General features: G+C 42.1%; 1 long non-coding RNA gene across 1 annotated transcript in view; it reads left to right on the top strand.

Moving 5' to 3' along the window:
• Positions 1–17,775, top strand: part of LOC138990690 (uncharacterized) — a 65,112-nt gene extending 47,337 nt beyond the window's left edge. Inside the window, exon 4 of the long non-coding RNA XR_011466749.1 lies at positions 10,481–17,775. This is a non-coding gene — a long non-coding RNA (uncharacterized lncRNA). The remainder of the gene's footprint in view (positions 1–10,480) is intronic.
• The last annotated feature ends 311 nt before the right edge of the window (positions 17,776–18,086 follow it).

Raw genomic sequence — 18,086 nt, 5'->3', positions numbered from 1 at the left:
TCCACCCCTCCATCCCTCCCTCTCTCCTACACAGTCGCCATTTACCAGTTCCAAATCCACCTTGTACAGACCAGCTCTTATTTCTTCCTAAGGTCAGTGCCTCACATCATTTCCTTGTCTCTTCATGCCAGTTTGTGTCCCTGGAATAAACTTCTACAGTGTCAAGTACTTTCTCTTCAGAGCTGTAATGGAAACGTATTTCTCTGATTATTTGCGGAGTTATTTGTTCAACCTCTTTCTTCTAATAAAACTGTCAGCTCCGTGAATGCAGGCCCCAGGATCTCGTGTTTGTTTCTGTGTCTAGAGATCCAAGCACTACGCCTGGATTGTGGCAGGTGCTCAGGCACGGTTTCGATACCTATGTAGTCAGCAGTGTGCTCTCCTTGCCACCATCCTTATGTTTGGGTGACCCGGTGGCTTTTTTTGGAGGGGAGTTGAGACCTGCAGGCAACTCAGATGGGTATGAAGAGACAGCAGAGAACCCCAGTAAAGAGAGCAGCAGCAACAGAAGTACCTGCTCAGCACTGTCTTGCTCCTGGTGTTGATGTTTGTGAATAGTGGTCAAGGGACAGTTAGGACCAATATAAGCTTATGGCTTCAAAACTCTGAAATTTAAAAGTGGCATTGATGGAATGGTACCTGGGGTGGGGAAAGAGGGAAAAAAACCCGTTTTTTTTCCCACTAGTTACGTAAGGTCGTTTTCTGCCTGCCAGCACGTCTGATATGATAGTCTGAAAGCACCATTTTCTTGGTAAAACAAACACAGACTTCTCTTTAAAAACACCTTTTGATACTTTATGAGTAGGGCTGGTGTATGTAACCGATCAAGACCAACATATGGCTTATTATGACATTTAGCTGATTAAAATAGTCTAGACATAAACTTGAGATTTCAGAAATGTTTAAGTTAAGTAAGAAATACATTTTAATGTACAGTAGATGTGTACTTAGTCCGAGACCACCTGTATCCCTACAGGAATTACAGAGCAGGAAGTACTTTTGACTCAAGAAGTGTGTCTGAAAATTAAGGTTGTAAATTAACAACAGCTTGTCTATTAGATTATTTCGGCCATAAAGGACTCAGTATGTTTCAAAATGCTCGTGATTTTTCAATACATTTCTGCGGTTCGATTTAATAAAGAGTGATGCTGGGAATGGCTTTGGCTTGAAAGTCTGCAAAAGCACATTTTTAGAAAATCCCAGAGAATAAATAGTAGCTGCTAGTTAGGCTGTGGTAAAACACACCTGTGGCTAATGGAAAAGGAAAAGTTTGAGCCGCCCTTGGCAGTGGCCTTGGAGCCTGAGCCTCCCCGGGGGGTGGGGGGGTATGGGGGGAGCTGCTGTGGCTTCGTGGTCAGCGCCTGCCTGGCTTCAGCCCCAGTGCCAGGAGGGCTGGGGGTGGGGTGGGGGGGGTGTTGTCTCATCCTGCCTCGTGGGCCTTGGGGATGCCAGCCATGCTCCCTGGTTTTCTGGTTTTTGTTTTCCTCACCTATAACTTGTGAATAATGAGGTCTAATTAACACACAGGGTGGCTGTGAGGATTAATTGGCTAGTGTCTGGGGCCAAGCACTTTGAAGTGGAGTATCTTATGAGTGGTTGTAGGACACACCTGAGGCTAGGTTTAGGCTGTGAATTGTGACTCGTTTTTCTGTAAGTGTGACCTCTTCTGGGTGAGTAGGAAGTGGGAGAGGTCAGGGAAAGACTTGGGGTGGGGTGGTCAAGAGACCTGGGTCTCCTGGTTTTTTGAGAGAGAGAGAAAGGGATTCAAGAAGAAAAACAAGGAGGAAAAGGAGGAGGAGGAGGGAGAGAAGAGAAGTAAAGAGAAGAGAGAGTAAACACTTCATAGGTCTCTGAGGACCCAGTTCCCAGGTGGTCTCTGAGCTTGGGAAATACTGGAATTGACTGGGCTGAGGCCAGGGTAGAAGAGAACGTGGTATTTTTGCCTTTCTCCTGCAGCCAAACTATTGAGTTGGCAAGAAGACATGGAGCTCACACTGACCTGAAGCCCATTCCCTATGCTTGTTTGGCCAAGGTATTCATTCTGTCCTTGCATATGAACTCTGCTAACCTTGTCCTTGCTGGAGCATTCTGTGGCCAGGACAGCGGCATGGCAGCCAGGAGAATAAAGTCTTTCTCCTGGCTTCTGAGTTACCATGTGACTCAGTGGTACTCTATTCTCCTCACTGGCTTCCTCCTTTGAGAAATGAGGAGGAGTGGATGAGATGGGGAGGTGTATCGGTTAGCTTTTGCTGCGTGACAAACCACCCTGAAACGTTGTGGCTTCAAACAGCTAACATTTATTTAACTCGCAGTTCTGTGGGTTGGCATTTAGGATTGGCCTCCTCTGGGTGGTTTTGTGGGTTGAGTCTGGGCTTTGCTGACCTCAGCTGGGCTTGCTCATGTGTCTGCGGTCAGCTTGCGGGGGGGTGCAGCTGGGGCCAGCTCGCTTATGATGGCCACGTCTGGAGCATGGGATGACTGGAACCTTTCTTCTTGAGCTTGCTCATCCTCCAGCAGCCTAGCCCAGGCTGATTCACGTGGTGGTCAAAGTTTCTATTAAAAAAAAGTGGAAACTACAAGGTCTCTGGAGACCTAGGCTCAGAATGGTATGATGGAGGCACACTCTAGCCCAAATTGGAGGGCAGGGAAATAGACGAAACTTCTCAACGGGCACAGCTGCAGAGTACTGTGGCCAAAATTTTCTCCAAGCTACCACATCAAGACAATGAATAGGAATTAGAACTAATAGGTGAACAGCATCTATTTTTTTTGAGTTCAGTTTTAAGAATTTGAGGTTGCAAGTCCTGGCTGGAGTTTTGCATTTGTTAATGTGATTTTAAATGTTTTCCCACCTTTTTGTTGATTTTAACCACTGTACTAGTCTTCTTTTGCTTCTACATCCCTCAGAAAGCAATGTTGAGTAGTTAATGAAGATTTTATGGGGTAATTTGCATATCCACAGGCCTGTTAAATAATGGACATTCAATAAATAACTATGGCACACAAAATTGATAACATGTATTAATACATAGATCTTTTGAACATTTTTTGCAACATAAAAATATTACTTATTGTAGAAATTTAGAAAAAGGATATAAAGAGATGGCAATAGAAATCCTTTTTTATTCTATCACCAGTGGTAATTATGTATAATTGTTCATTTTTGGTCATAGTTCCTTTAGGATTTTTTTTTTCAGTGTATATGTGGGTACTTCTGCTGCAAACCTGGAAGCACACTGTGGTGCTGTTTTTATAATCTCACCTTTCACTTTGATACATCGACATTACTGCCTCACTGTTGATGACTGCACAGTATTCTAGTGCACACAGGCACTGTGTTTTACTGAACCTATCTCCTCTTGCTGGGCATTTAAATATTTCCTGCCTTTTAAACAGTATGTTTAAAAACACCAGATGAACATTTTAGTGTTAAATTCTTTGAAAATCTTTGTGGTATAAAAGAAGTGTATTTGGTCTTTGCCTCTGGCTCCTGGCACAGGACTCCTAAAACCCTTGGAATTTCCTGTGGGACAGGAGCATCTTTATTCATAAGGTGGCCCTTTAAAGCACACCGGACTTTATGCTGATAAGGTGAGTTAGGATGGGGACCCTGCCTAGTTTCAGAATGGAGCTGGTTACCAGAAAGACCAAGCGATTAGGAGGTTGGAACTTTCAGCCCCACCCACTGACCCCTGAAAAGGGAAAGGGCAGGGAGGACTGTGATTAGCTCTATGAAAACTCTTGAACAGTGAGATCTGATGAACACCTGGATTAGTGAACAGCATCCCCATGTCAGAAGGATGACACATCCTAGTTCCACAGGGATAGATGCTCTTCTGTTCTGGACCCTTCTGGATCTCACCCTAGGTACTTACTTTTCATCTGGCTGTTTATTGATAGGCTTAATAATATACTTTGTAATAGTTTAAGGATAATAATATTTTTACTAGATTAAAAGCTGGTAATCTAGTAAGCAAACAGTTTTTGTTTTTTTTTTTTTGGAGTTGTATGAGCCATTCTAGCAAATTAATTGAATCTGAGGAGGAGGTTATGTGACCCTTTGATTTATAGGCAGTGAGTCAGAAGCACTGGTAACAGCCTGGACTTTTGACTGGCATCTGAAGTAGGGTAGCCTTCTGGTCTAGAAGTGGTGTTGCTGTGTCAAAGGGTAGGTATGTTTTTAAAACTTTTGATTCATTCTAAGAAAACTCAAGAAAATTCGATCATTTATTCACACATGACTTACCGATAAGAATGCTTACAATTCTTTGACCTACCACATTCAACACAGATTTGTAAATGGTTCTGAATCCTTCTGTGATGACTCTATATCTCATCAGAGGTTATACAACTCTCAAGACCAACAAAGTGCAGAGCTGGAAAAAATCCCAAAGGTCATTAAGTCTAACCCCATAGGCAAAGCTCAAATGCTCGCACCTTCTCATTGCATTCACCATGAAGTATTGGGTTTAAGAAACACAACAGACATAACATTGAGGTGTATCTGACAAACATCAGCCTCACTTAGAGCTGTTGAGCGTGACTGAGTTTCTGCTCTGTCTAGGGCAAGGGAAGGAGGGAGAACAGACTTCCAAATGGCCCTCGTTTCCCAAAAAGAGCAAAACAACTTCTGTAGCCCAGTTGCTCCAGTCTCCCAACCCAGCAGGCTAAAATCATTAGCAGAATCTCTGCTCAGGGCTGGGGTTTTGAGAGAAATTACAAATGGAGAGCTAGAGCATTCTTCTATCAGGAGGGGAAAATAATGAAAAATAAATTAAACACATCTGGAACAAATATAAGAAATATATTAATTCCACTAGAATTTTTCTGCCATCCTTTGCAAATTTTAGAAGCTGGGACAACCAGCAATTCTTAATTCCCTTCAGCATTCAGAGTTCTAATCTGTGTCTTTTGGTTGGCATGCAGTTTGAGCTCAGAAAATGGATTTACAAAAGCAAAAACACAGAACCATCCATCCTTCAGTCCTACTTTTTCCTGGACTCTGCTCCTTCTTTCAAAGGGAGGAGAGATCCCAAGTTGGTAGCAGCACGTGACACACTCCCATGAATATGTGAGATTGCCCATTTCTCAACAGGTCAAGTGACGGGTTCACACCTGGCAATTGTTTATTACCTCTGGAAATCAAAGCATTTTGATGGGGCCAAACTTGTCATCCTGACTCCTTTTTCCCTTACAATGAGTTCTCTTCTAGAAAACTGTCAACCAATACGCTTTTCTGATGGATCGACCTCACCAGATACACCAAAGTAAATCTGAATCATGCTTGGTGGACATGATTTTGCCTCAAGCTGAGGACTCTGATGTTAACCAAATGTTTTTGACCCCATTCCCATTTTCCCCTAGAAATCCCCAACAGCATTGCCTTAGGGGTTCTCTTGTTTCCTCAGGAAACTCACTAAGGGCATGGAGACTTGAATCACTTATATTAGTGACCTGCTTTGTTAACAGTCTCTCCCATTTTTAAAATAGCAAACATATAGCATAAACAGTAACTGCAGAATTTTATGTGATATGTTTTAGGTGCTATGAGAATATCATCTGCTGATACTTTCTGATTCAGCATGGCTAAACCTCTGTGGTTTCTCTGCCTTACTTGAATGAGATGCAAAAACCCTTTTTGTTTTCTTAAATACCTTTAGGTGTAGTTCACTCAGACTATGTTCTATGGCAGTGTTATTATAAGATTATTAATCACAACAACAATAGTAGCATAATGGTGGGATTTCAATGCTCCCAGTGTCCTAAAGTTCATTAACATGGAGAAGCTCTGGATCTGCCAGAGTTGGCAGAAAATGTCTCTGGGATTTCAAGATAAACTTTGAAAACATGGGAAGTGAACTTGGCAATGCTTTGATTAAAAATCTCCCAAGATCAGGGCACTTTATTTGTAAAAAACGGCTGGAAAAATCTTTTTTTGAGGGGAATTTAGAGAACATATATGTGATTTAAAGGGCTTCTCTGGTGGCTCAGATGGTAAAGAATCTGCCTGCAATGTGGAAGACCTGGGTTCAATCCCCAGGTTGGGAAGATCCCCTGGAGGAGGGCATGGCCACCCACTCCAGTATTCTTATCTAGAGAATCCCCAAGGACAGAGGAGCGTGGTGGACTACAGTCCATGGATTTGCAAAGAATCAGACACGACTGAGTGACTAAGCACAGCACAGCAGCATGTGATTTCAAAACCCAAGGCCTTGTGTGAACTGCCCATAGTGAAAAAGGAACAAGCTAATACAATAAACTATATTTTGGAACTTGTTTTTCAAGAGAAAGAGAAAAAACAATTTTAATGAATGAAGGGCTAATACAGATCCTAATAAAGGCATATTGATATCAGGGAGACCATGTGCTTGCTAAATATATATATATATATATATATATATATATATATATGAAACTCCAGTACTTTGGCCACCTCATGCGAAGAGTTGACTCATTGGAAAAGACTCTGATGCTGGCAGGGATTGGGGGCAGGAGGAGAAGGGGATGACAGAGGATGAGATGGCTGGATGGCATCACTGACTCGATGGACGTGAGTCTGGGTGAACTCTGAGAGCTGGTGATGGACAGGGAGGCCTGGCGTGCTGCGATTCACGGGGTTGCAAAGAGTCAGACACGACCGAACGACTGAACTAACTGATATATATATATATAGCTTTGCTGTATGTGTGCTGTGCTCAGTTGCTCAATTCTCAATTGTGTCCAACTGTTTGCGATCCCATAGACTGTAGCCTGCCAAGCTCCTCTGTCCATGGAATTTCCAGGCAAGAACACTGGAGTGGGTTGCCATTTCCTCCTCCAGGGGATCTTCCTGACCTGGGGATTGAACCCTCATCTTCTCCATTCGTAGGCAGATTCTTTACCACTGCTCCACCTGGAAAGCCCACTTTGCTGGATATCAAACTCATTTTTATAGGTTTTCGTCCTGAATCTCAAATCATGTAATTAATAATTTGCCTGTTCATTTATGACATAAATTGTGATTCTTTTATTAATAAAAGGTAATGGAAAAGGAAAAAAAAACCCCAGGATGGTGTTTCCTGACTCTTCACTTTGGATGTTTTTCTCTCTTCTCTGACCCCTCGGGCACTTTGTTGCACTTCTTACGTGGTAATATTCCCTCAGTTTTGTTTTAGGATTCTTTGAAGTGCGCATCTTGGCTCACTCATCTTTCTATCCCTAGCTCATAACAGTGTCTAGACACAGTAGGAATTAATGCTTGCTGAATGAAGGAGTAGAATGGAGAAGGAAGGACTATGAGCACACACAACTTAGCCAGAGGCAAGCTCTCCAGAATATAAATAGGTGTGTGTAGGAGACAAACATAGAACAAAAGAAATGGGAAGGAGGTGAAGTCGTGAAAACATCAAGTTTACACCTTCTCAGTTGTTTTTCAATCGACTCAGTTTGATTTAATCTGTCACATACTAAACATCATTAGTGGGAATGATTGAAGGCGGGAGGAGAAGGGGCCGAAGGGGAGGAGAAGGGTTGGATGGCATCACCGACTCAATGGACATGAGTTTGAGTAAACTCTGGGAGTTGGTGATGGACAGGGAGGCCTGGTGTGCTTCAGTCCATGGGGTCGCAAAGAGTCAGACATGAACTGAGCTGAATTGAGTGGTCTTCACTGTGTGGAGTTAGCCTGTTAATAGTGATGCTATCAGCTAGGAATGCCCGAAGCACTCACCAGAGTCTGTACTACTTTGAGCCCCCGGTGGACATCCCCCACCAGAGCCAATGTTGTGGCTGGACCAAGCCTGTGGTTCTTATTACAACTGCGGGACACACCTCAGCAACAACCATCAGGGGACTCTGAGGAACAAGATTTATTGCTCACAGATCCTGAAAGGTACATGGCATGCCCAGGGGTCACACAGTGAAGTCATGGGTCCAGCAGGAGCGTGCCGATTTGAGGCTCTCTTTTCATTAGTGTCTGAATGTGGGGTGTCTAGGGTTTAGCAGGTTTACTCTTTACTGGGAATTTAAAATATAATTGGGGCTTCCCAGGTGGTATTAGTGGTAAAGAACTTGACTGCAGTGCAGGAGACTTAAGAGACGTGGGTTTGATCCCTGGATCGGGAAGATCCCCTGGAGGAGGGCATGGCAACCTGTTCCAGTATTCTTGCCTGGAAAATTCCATGGACAGAGGAGCCTGGTGGGCTACAGTCCATAGGGTCGCAAAGAGCTGGACACAACTGAAGCGACTTAGCATGTGTGTACGCACAAAATATGAGTGGAAATTAGGGAGTGGGGAAGGGAGAGGTGGGATCACTCGAGTGGTCAATTATCTGGGTTACTAAGGGCTTTTAAACAGGGAGCTTCATTGTGGGGGTGGCGTGGTTCTTTATCTGGTTGGTTTGCTAGTAGATGGGTACTATGACTGGCAGGGTGCTTCTTTGAGATGGGTATCTTTGAACTGGATGCCTCGGCAATCATAAAGCTTAAAGTCAGGCCACAATACTATGGGGGAATATCAGTTCAGTTCAGTTCAGTTGTTCAGTCATGTCCAACTCTTTGCAAACTCATGAATCGCAGCATGCCAGGCCTCCCGTGTCCATCACCAACTCCCAGAGTTTACCCAAACTCATGTCCATTGACTCAGTGATGCCATCCAGCATCTCATCCTCTCTCATCCCCTTCTTCTCCTGCCCCCAATCCCTCCCAGCATCAGAGCCTTTTCCAATGAGTCAACTCTTCACATGAGGTGGCCAAAGTATTGGAGTTTCAGCTTTAGCATCAGTCCTTCCAATGAACACCCAGGACTGATCTCCTTTAGGATGGACTGGTTGGATCTCCTTGCAGTCCAAAGGACTCCCAAGAGTCTTCTCCAATACCACAGTTCAAAAGCATCAATTCTTCGGCGCTCAGCTTTCTTCACAGTCCAACTCTCACATCCATACATGACCACTGGAAAAACCATAGCCTTGACTAGACGGACCTTTGTTGGCAAAGTAATGTCTCTGCTTTTGAATATGCTATCTAGGTCGGTCATAACTTTCCTTCCAAGGAGTAAGTGTCTTTTAATTTCATGGCTGTAATCACCATCTGTAGTGATTTTGGAGCCGAGAAAAATAAAGTCTGACACTGTTTTCACTGTTTCCCCATCTATTTCCCATGAAGTGATGGGACCAGATGCCATGATCTTAGTTTTCTGAATGTTGAACTTTAAGCCAACTTTTTCACTCTCCTCTTTTACTTTCATCAAGAGGCTTTTGAGTTCCTCTTCACTTTCTGCCATAAGGGTGGTGTCATCTGCATATCTGAGGTTATTGATATTTCTCCAGGCAATCTTGATTCCAGCTTGTGCTTCTTCCAGTCCAGCATTTCTCATGATGTACTCTGCATAGAAGTTAAATAAGCAGGTGACAATATACAGCCTTGACATACTCCTTTTCCTATTTGGAACCAGTCTGTTGTTCCATGTCCAGTTCTAACTGTTGCTTCCTGACCTGCATATAGGTTTCTCAAGAGGCAGGTCAGGTGGTCTGGTATTCCCATCTCTTGAAGAATTTTCCACAGTTTATTGTGATCCACAGAGTCAAAGGCTTTGGCATAGTCATAAAGCAGAAAAGATGTTTTTCTGGAACTCTCTTGCTTTTTCCATGATCAAGTGGATGTTGGCAATTTGATTTCTGGTTCCTCTGCCTTTTCTAAAACCAGCTTGAACATCTGGAAGTTCACGGTTCATGTATTGCTGAAGCCTGGCTTGGAGAATTTTGACCATTACTTTACTAGCGAGTGAGATGAGTGAAATTGTGCGGTAGTTTGAGCATTCTTTGTCATTGCCTTTCTTTGGGATTGGAATGAAAACTGACCTTTTCTAGTCCTGTGGCCACTGCTGAGTTTTCCAAATTTGCTGGCATATTGAATGCAGCACTTTCACAGCATCATCAGTAAATATAAAACCCTGAATATGTCCTCAAAGTATCCACAGCCCAGCAGAGTGAATGAGTGTCCACATTATAACAGGACATCATAATTATCTCTGCATAAGAGGTTCAAGGCTTGGAGGTAGTGCAGAGAAAGGCATGACCCTATGATAGGGAGGTGGAGGGTCTGGAAATTTCCTCAGATTCATCTCTTTGGATTCTCTGGAAGTTTTCTAGGTAGGCAAGAAATATAGGTTGTGTGGTGTGTGGTAAACTTGTTCCAGGAGGAGTTAACAGAATAAAGCAAGGCACAGAATCATAGATCAGCGTGTAGTGTTTGGGGAAATAAAAACAGTGGTTGGAACATTGAGTACAGGTTGAAGAATATCAAAAGATGGAGCTTGGGAGGAAGGGAGAAGTTGGAACATGAAAGCCTTTTTGCTTCCATAAGTAGTTTAGGCAGTAGTTTTCAAATTGTTCTGCCTCTAAAGCAGGAATTTAACTTCTGTAAGCTGATATGACTCGCTCTGTTTTTCCTATATTGTGCTGTAAGAATTTATTTAAAAATCGATTTGTTCATCTTTTTCCAGGATAAAACTTCCCTGAGAGCTGGAGCTTCACCTGTATCGTGTGTTGTCATGTGATTTATCATCCCGTTTACTGGTCTTCTGGATGCAGGATAATCCTTAACTTTCTTTGTGAGAGAACTGAACTGTATATAAATTCCATAGACAAAAAGTGGTGATGCAGACAAAAGGCAAATTTGATGTTAAAATAGAATGTATGCTGTTGGCGGGATTTTAAAATGATACAGCCATTATGGAAAGCAGTATGAAAGTTCCTCAAAAAGTTATAAATAGAAACAACATATGACTTGAGCAATCCCACTCTTGGGTATATGTCCAAAAGAATGAAAATCAGGATCTCAAAGAGATATCTGTACTCTTGTGTTCATTGCAGCATTATTCATAATTGCTAAGATAAGGGTTTCTCTGATGGCTCAGATGGTAAAGAATCTGCCTGCAATGCAGAAGACCTGGGTTCAATCAGTGGGTTGGGAAGATCCTCTGGAGAAGGGAATAGTTACCCACTCCACTATTCTTGCCTGGAGAATTGCATGGATAGAAGCATCTGGTGGGCACAGGGTGGCAAAGCACTGGACGCAACTGAAGCAAGTGAGCATGCATGTCAAGCAGACACACAACCTAGGGCAGGGGATTTATTTTGAGGCTCACTTTCCTTGTTTGAAAATGAGGAATAAGAATACCTGGGGCTAATGATATCTGTTTTTCATGCTTTGATGTGAGGATGAAACACAAAAACACGTATGAACAGATTTAGTGCCCTCATGCTAAACTGTAAGATAGGAAATGCTAGTTTTTTTGAAAATTCTTTGTTTTGTTTAAGGGTGGTAGCAATTGCCAACCTAAAGCATTTTTAAAAAGTGCTTGGCTGCTAAGAAGTTACTAATTCTTATAAGTCTCTTCCTTTTTGTAAGTAATTCTAAGTCAAATAGTTAATTCTAGTAATCCAATTTGTTCTTGGATTAGGTGTCCTGGAGAGAAAAGTAGAAAATCACCTAAGTGATATAGCTGATTCACATTGTTCTACAGCAGAAACTAAGACAACATTGTAAAACAATTATCCTCCAATTAAAAAGCACCCTATGATAAACTATTATGGAAAAGAATATTAAAAAAAGAATATATATAGGCGTAACCGAATTACTTTTCTGTATAACAGGATTAACAACATTGTAAATCAACTATACTTCAATAAAAATAATTAAGAAAAAAAAAGAATTAGAGGCTGCCAGAGAGCACTTCTTTGGCTATTCTGTTCATCTGTCCATCCATCCACATTCATTCATTTATCCATCCATCCAGTAGGAACACACAGCTCTTTTTCTCTATTTTCTTTACTGGAAGTTATTTCCTTGTGTTAGATAAGATTTTGAAAGGCTGAGAAAAGAATTTTTGATAAGAGAAATAGCTGGAGAGGCTTTTGAAGGGACACAGAGTTGATTCTGTTCAATGAAGGAGGGCTTTCTGACAATAGCTATGATGAGACTTGTCCTGATTCCCACCTCTCTCTGCTTTTGAAACCCTGGGCAAATTGCTTAAATTGCTGATCCTCAGCAATCTCAGTCTCATAAATGTGAATCTGGGTAGTAAAGCTATCTGAATGCTGTGGAGAGGGTGAACTGAGTTAGTGTGTGTGGGTGAAGTCCCTGGCAGAGGGCTGAATACAAATGTAGTGTCTGCTTTGGTATATATGTATGTCCAAATCTATGTCTGTCTATGTCTCCACCTATAAATGAGGTTTGAATAAAAATTTGTTTAGCCTCTTCAGTTATTTATCATCAATAAAGTCCTAAGTGTTAGCATGAGTTTGGTGGCAGTGCTTGCTTTTAAGATGGTCATTGAATTTACCCAGAATATGCTTATATTAATTTAACATAATTCTTGAAAGGAAAGCAAATAAAATTGATTTTTTTTTCATAGTTCTCAAAGGCCCCTAGAAATACATTCTTCAGCTTATGAACAGTCAGTGTTTTGCATATGAGAACACTGAACTAAATTATTTTAAATTCCTCTTTCAGTAATAAGATGCTCCCTTTTTTCCTCAAGGGGCTGAGGTGGTAGTGAAGGAAAAAACAGAAAGAACAGAGTTATTAGGAAAGTAGGAAATGAGTGATCCGAGTCACATGTATTCACTGTCATGTATGTTATCTTGTTTAACACTTATGACAATCTCTGAGGGAGGTATTATTATTTTTGTATCTTAAATATGGCGTAGTTTGGGGTTTACATGGATAACATAGCTTGCCTTCAGTGAAAGCGAAGGAATTTGTATTTTAGAGAGGGAGACTGACGAGGGAGGGACATACATAAATCTATGGCTGATTCATGTTGATACGTGGCAGAAACCAACACAATATTGCAAAGCAATTATCCTTCAATTAAAAATAAATAAATTTAAATAAAGAACTTGTATTTTAACCTAGGCATATGATTGATGTGTTTTGTAACTTCACTGTTGCATTTGAAAAAGAAAACTGCATCGTGATCATTCACTCATGAGTTTGAGCAGCATTCACTTTATTGAGAAGGCACCGTGTGCAAGGCAGGGAGAGAGTGCCGAGGGGCACACTGACTCGGTCTTCTGCCTTCCAGAATGCAGAGGGAGTGGAGGTCTTTAGAACTGCGTGATGTGGTGTCCTTACACAGATGCATTTTGCCTTTATGAAATAGAAGGGCTTGATTGACTTTAATAAAAATTTTTATTTTACATTGGAGCATAGTTGATTTACAATGTTGTGTTAGCTTCGGGTGTACGGCAAAGTGGTTCAGTTACACTTAGACGTATATCCATTGTTTTTCAAATTCTTTTCCCATTTAGGTTATTACAGAACATTGAGTAGGGTTCCTTGTGCTATACAGTAGGTCCTTGTTGCTTATCTGTTTTATGTATGTTTATATATATTTATTTATTTATTTTGGCTGCACCGAAATAAAGATCCATGCAGCTTGCAAAATCTTAGTTCCCCAACCAGAGATCAAACCGTGCTCCTTGCAGTGGAAGCTCAGAGTCTTAACCACTGGATGGCCAGGGAAGTTCCTTGGTTATCTATTTTAACCAGGCTCCTCTGTCTGTGGAATTCTCCAGGCAAGAATACTGGAGTGGGTTGCCATTCCCTTCTCCAGGGTATCTTCCTAACCCAGGGATTGAACCCGGGTCTCCTGCATTGCAGGAAGATCTTTACTGTCTGAGCCACCAGGGAAGCCCCATTTTAAATACTGTAGTGTGTATAAGAAGGGACTGATGTATATCATGAAGGATGAGAGATGAAGAATCTGTGAAAGCAGAAAATGACATATTTTACTCAGTCTGAGAATCATCTGTAAAAGTACTATCTCCCCAACACCGTTCTATAATGTTGAAGATATCTGTCCTCTTGGCACCACTTTGTCCCTACATAACGGCACTTCATTGTTTTGGGGAACAGCTTCCATCTCCCCCAACCCTAACACATCTGCATGTGATGAGAGCTGGCATGTTCTTACTGGACTCCATGTACTTGACCACAGAAATTGTCCTAGGAAAGACAGCTGGCCCAAACACAGTGTCTCGGCCTCACTTCCTCCCAGAGGGAGTAGCAGAAGGCTGGGCATGGGATCCAAGCCCAGAGTCATCCTCTGGGATTTTGCAGCTTGAAACTAAGAGAATAAGGACCCTTTTCTCTCTCATGACAAAACAGAGAGAAGTGAGCCAGGAGCTGCTTGCTGGTGGCCTTGCTTTCTTCCTCCTGAGAAAACCAGACTGAAGGAACAAAGCCATAGCAGAGAGAAGCAGAAACAGAAAGTGAAGAAAATGCATTTTAGAGATTTGCCTGGTGGTCCAGTGGTCAAAACTCTGAGGTTTCAATGCAGAGGGCACTGGTTCTACCCCTGGTCAGAGAAGAATTAATAAGATCTTACATATGTGGCCAGAAAAAAAAAATCCCCCCAAAAAACCCAAACCCCAAAACAAAACAGAAGAAAAAGGAAAATCCATTTCAGATTGAGGCCTGGAAGCCCCCAGAACTGCTCCTGTCCCCGCCTTTCCCAAGCTTCTGGTCTGAGGGCCCCTTGGCATTCTAGGGGCTCCTTAGCATCCTTCCTGCAAAATCCCTTCTTCTGCAAAAGCTGGTTTGAGTCTGAGTTTTGCTACTTGCATCTGAAAGAATCCGGCTTGGAGTTGCCATGCTTGGAAATGGGGAGCAGCAGAGCTAGGGTTTCTGGGGAGCCATGTTCATCCACCCCCAGGTCTGAGTCAGGGAGGGCAACACCAAGGGAGGAGAAGACGGCTTGAGTCCAGTTGTCCTCTCCTCAGGTGCCTGGTAGGAACTGCGATGGGAGGTGGGAACTCTGTCCGTGGTCTTCGAGGAATCTCAGGCAACAGATGAGGAAACAGTGATGACACAGGAAGAAAAAATGAAGGAGCAGAGTGTTCATATCTGTTCCCTGAATCTGTTTCATTTGACATCAACCTTTCTCGTATCAGTTTTCACCGGTTTACACGGTTAGTGCTTCCGTGTGCCAGACACTGCTCCAGCAAAGCCAGTGTCAGAGATTAAGCAACTTGCCCAAGTCAGGGTCAAGTTTAATCCCAAGCAGCTCGGCTTTCAAGTTGACACTAATAACCCCATTTAGCGAGCCTGGCCTTCTAGGCCACTTCTGTTCTCTCCACCACCTCTGCTTATTGCCAATGTGTTTAGTATGTGACTGATACCACCACATACTTTATCTTTTTATTTGTTCCATATCCTCAGCCTGACACCATGAAGCCAGTGGCCATGTCTTCTGTGTTTTAGTCATCCAAGCTCCTGAATGAATGCTCAGTGTAAAGGTGGTACATGATCATAATATCATATTTTGTGCTTCAAAAATCAGATAGCTATTTTCAACTTTATATCCAACATATGGCAGTGTTAGCTATCTTTATCATGTTGTACATTACACTCCTAGTACTTATTTATCTTATAACTGAAAGTTTGTACCTTTTGACCACTTTCATCCAGTCCTCCCTGCCCACCACCCCCCTACCCCTGTAATCACAAATCTGATCTGTTTTTCTATAAGCTTGTTTATCTTTGAAGTATAATTGACCTACAACACTATTAGTTCCTGTTACACTATATAGTGATTCAATATTTCTATACATTTCAAAATAATCGCCACAAGTATAGTTATTTCACCACACAAACATATTAATGCCAATTATATTTCAATAAAACTGGAAGAATAAAAGGAGGAAGAGACAGCTCTAGACATGAATACAAACATCCTACAGAACTTTTGCTTGGATGCATGCTAAATCGCTTTAGTCACTCTTTTGGACTCTATGGACTCTAGTCTGCCAGGCTCCTCTGTCCATGGGATTCTCCAGGCAAGAATACTGGAGTGGGTTGCCACGCCCCCCTCCAGGGGGTCTTCCCGACCCAGGGATCGAACCCACGTCTCTTCCTGACCCAGGGTTTGAACTGATGTCTCTTATGTCTCCTGCACTGGCGGGCAGGTTCTTTACCACTAGCGCCACCTGGGAAGTTCTCATAGCTTTTGAAAGTAAAAATGAAAGTGAAGTCGCTCAGTCATGTCTGACTCTTTTCAACCCCATCGACTGTAGCCTACCTCGCTCCTCTGTCCACGGGATTTTCCAAGCAACAGTACTGGAGTGGGTTGCCATTTCCTTCTCAGAGCTTTTAGAGGAGGATTAATGAAGAAGTTATTTTCTCCTTTTCCTTTCAGATTTCTTTTTGATATTCCAAAGATACACTCCAAGGAATTTTCCATAATAACAGCTTTCTCCTTCCCCTATCACCCTGCTCTCCTGTTGAATATTTCCCTACTAAGAATGTCCCGTTTGAAAAGTAGCATTGTTCCACATACTACTTTCACAGGATCCAATTAGTTAGGGCCTGCTGACTGTGAGACTTGCTATGGATAATTTTAATGTATGACTTTGTGTTTATTTGCACTATGGGATCAGAAAATAAGCAGTTAGAAGATGTTTGCTCTTGAAAAACATGTTAGAGAATTAACTGCTGATTTGAGATGTTATCTGCCACATTGGAGCCCCAAACACATTTTATACCTGAGTTAAGTCTCTGAAAACAGGGTTTTGGTAATTGAAGTGCTGACCTGATGTTATCTCTGATAATATGCAGACAGGCCCAGCTCTCTGAGCAGAGTGAATTTACAGACCTCAGCGCAAAGAGCTGGGAGATAGTGAAAAGTTAGAAGAAACATTTAGGCACATCTGTGTCCACGGCCTCACTTGTATGAAGTAGCTGCATGGAGTCGTTTCCTTTTTTTTTTTTCCCTTTTGAGCCTGTTCTTCTTTTAACATCTTAATCTGAAAATTATACCATTCAAAATAAAATTCAGAAATCTATTCACCAAAACAGCAACACAGAGCCGTGATTGATGAGAAATCCAAAGGCCTATGTTTTGGTTGCAAAGTTTAATTCTAGGACTTTACTTTTATTTTATTTTTTACAACTTGTGTTTTTACTTCTTTTCCTCTCTCGTAGCTCTCCCCCCCTCAAAACTAAATTATATCTTAGGCTTTTGAAATAGCTTCAAAGTGAGAGCCTGTGTTATTTTAAAAAAATAACTCCATCTTCTTTCTCTGAAGGTGGGGTGTTCGAGTTTATTTCAGGTTTTGAGGTGGGACACACCTCTGGGCCACAGGAGGGAAGATGTCCAACGGTCTTGGCAGTTGTATCCCTCCTTTTTGTCGTTTAGTAGATGTCCGTCCACTAGGACCCCAAGCTCTACTTCCCCTTCCCCATCATAAGAACATGTGTTACCAGTGATAAGAAAACAGACTCCGTATGATTTCAATACCTTTAGACCATGAAATTTTTGCACCTTGTTTTATGCCCCTGGATATGTCCCAGTGTCTCCTGGTTTATAGTCTATGGGAACTTGACTAGAATTTGTACCTTGCTTTTATGTGAAAATTGTATAAGTCTTAACTGTGTTGAATTACTTCATAGAGGTTTTCAGGTCTACTGTATCCTTCTACTTTTCTGTCTATTCATTCTATTAATTTTTGAGAGTTTGATACTGAAAGTCCAACTAAAAATCTTAATTTATCTACTTAAAAAATTAATTGTAATGTATAGTGGAACTGGGCTCTCCTGGTAGCTCAGACAGTAAAGAATCTGCCTGCAATGCAGGAGATGTGGGTTTGATCCCTGGGTCAGGACGATCCCCTGGAGAAAGGAATGGCAACCCACTCCAGTATTCTTGCCTGGAGATCCCATGGACAGAGGAATCTGGTGAGCTACAGTCCATGGGGTTGCAGAGCTGAACACACCAGAGCAACTAATATCATAGTGGACCTATATGTAATTTTGTTCTATATTTTTCAAGTCTCCTGTTCATGTGTTTTAATACTTTCATAGTTGAAAAAAATAAAGTTTACAACTTGTTCAGTGAAAAAAAAAAGAGCATGTGTTACTTTTATTCAACAGGATGTATTGATCGGCCGCAAGTGTGTGGTATCCGCTGCCTCTGCCTATTTTCATAAGCTTAAGTATTTTCACTCTGAATGGACATCTCTGTGACAGGCACTTGCCACTCCCTGGGGACTGCCTGACAGGTTGGAAGAGTCCTGCCTCACTCCTGCCCCCAAGTGCGCCTCTCC

The sequence above is a fragment of the Bos mutus genome, chromosome 14, assembly GCF_027580195.1.
Source record: "Bos mutus isolate GX-2022 chromosome 14, NWIPB_WYAK_1.1, whole genome shotgun sequence".
NCBI classification, from domain to species: Eukaryota; Metazoa; Chordata; class Mammalia; order Artiodactyla; family Bovidae; genus Bos; species Bos mutus.
The sequence above is the reverse complement of the archived record's forward strand: the minus strand, read 5'-3'. Positions and strand labels throughout refer to the sequence as shown.